Genomic DNA, 1,856 nt, shown 5'->3' with positions numbered 1-1,856 from the left:
AAAGAAGTAGGAATGTTTACTCAGAGAAGAGAGCCTGACAGTAGACATTACAACACTTTGCAAATGTGACAAGAGCTATAGTGAAAGGATCCCTTTTGTGGTGCTCCAGAGTGCAGAAGTAGGATCAAGGATTGCAAAATAAGACTCCAGTTTAATTTGTTAACCATTTGTGTTATTAATAATGAAAATGTGATAGTCTAAAACAAACCTATACAACTTTGACTAGAATTATATGAGACTTTCTTGAGGGATTTCTAGATTATTTAATGTAAAATGTATACAGCAAGATGTATTTGAGGCCCCTACTAGACATGGCACTATCCAGTGTGTTGGAAAGTTCACTATCAGTAAACTGGCACAGGTTTTTTGGACTTGGAGGTCATGCAGCTCTGTTGGATCTGGGTCCAGGTAGTCCCAGTGATGGGCTCAACCTGGCTGTGCTCAGCTGGGGTGCCCCAAAGGAGCCATGAATTGAATTACTTCATGGAACCACCACACTCGTGGAACCACCACACTCATGGAACCACCACTCTCAGCTTCAAGTTTCAACATGGTGTCATTGTTGCAGCAGACTCGCCGGCCATAGCAGCTTCCTGCATTGCCTCCCAGACAGTAAAGAAGGTGATAGAGATCAACCCTTTCCTGCTGGGCATCATGGCTGGGGGTGCAGCAAATTGCAGCTTTCAAGAGCGGCTGTTGGCTCAGCAATGTTGAATCTATGAGCTTTGAAACAAGGAATGCATCTCAGTAGCAGCTGCCTACAAGCTGCTTGCCAACATGGTGTATCAGTATAAAGGCATGGGGCTGTCCATGGGTACCATGGTCTGTGGCTGGGATAAGAGAGGCCCTGGCCTCTACTATGTGGACAGTGAAGGAAGCCAAATCTCAGGGGCTGCCTTCTCTGTAGGTTCTGGCTCTGTGTTTGCATACAGGTTCATGGATTGGGGTTACAACTTAACCTAGAGGTGGAAGAGGCTATGATCTGGCCCGTCAAGCCACCTACCAAGCCACCTGTAGAGATGCCTACTCAGGAGGTGCAGTCAACCTCTATCATGTCTGTGAGGATGGCTGGATCTGGTTCGCCAGTAATAATGTAGCTGATCTACATGACAAGTATAGTGGATCTACCCCATGAATGAGGTGTTCCTGGGGGTAACTGTTACTGGTAATATGGGTACAGCTCCCCATTCTATAGTGGAAGGGTTCCCGATTATATTGGTGGTTTTTTTAAGCTCTGGTGCATGGACCAGTTGTTAATGAGCTGCTGCAGAGGTGATGATTTGTTTTACTTTCTTGGATGTTGACATCACACTACTTGACCTTAAAAAAAGAAAAGATGCATTTGAGAATAAATACCATTTTATTCTTTTTTTTAAAGTATATTTTATTGATTATATTGTTACAATAGTTCCAATTTTTTCCCCTTTGCTCCCCTCCACCCAGCACCCCCCTTCCCTAACAATCCCCTCTCCAAGTCCCATGGGTCATACATACAAGCTCTCCTGCCTCACCCTTTCATATATTCTTCTTCTTCTTTTTTAAAAATAATTAATTAGTTAAATATTTTAACAATAAAAAATAACAATCCCTCCCTCTCAGACTTAAGACCCTTTACAATCTTATAAAGGACAATGGACGAAGGTCTCGAGCTCCTCTAGATGCTTCAAGCTGGACATGGTCGTCGTCCTACCTACTCTTGGGTCCAGAAATCCCTAATAAGAGTAGGGGTGTGGAGGGGAGGGTGGCCTTCCCACATGGGGAAGGATCATGCAGACTCTAGGTTGGTTGGCTGTCTCTGGACAACGGCATGCTTGGTTTAACAGGCTGGCATCCTTGTTGTATTCTGGGGGCAACAG

At 44.5% G+C, this 1,856-nt stretch overlaps 1 pseudogene; it reads left to right on the top strand.

Annotated features, from left to right (window-relative positions):
* The first annotated feature begins 311 nt into the window (after nucleotides 1–311).
* On the top strand, nucleotides 312–1,135 carry LOC150010442 (proteasome subunit beta type-5-like; annotated as a pseudogene).
* The last annotated feature ends 721 nt before the right edge of the window (nucleotides 1,136–1,856 follow it).

Source organism: Furipterus horrens, unplaced genomic scaffold (genome assembly GCF_987537825.1).
Source record: "Furipterus horrens unplaced genomic scaffold, mFurHor1.1.pri manual_scaffold_5, whole genome shotgun sequence".
NCBI classification, from domain to species: domain Eukaryota; kingdom Metazoa; phylum Chordata; class Mammalia; order Chiroptera; family Furipteridae; genus Furipterus; species Furipterus horrens.
Note: the sequence above shows the minus strand (reverse complement) of the source record. Positions and strands in the feature narration are given on the sequence as shown.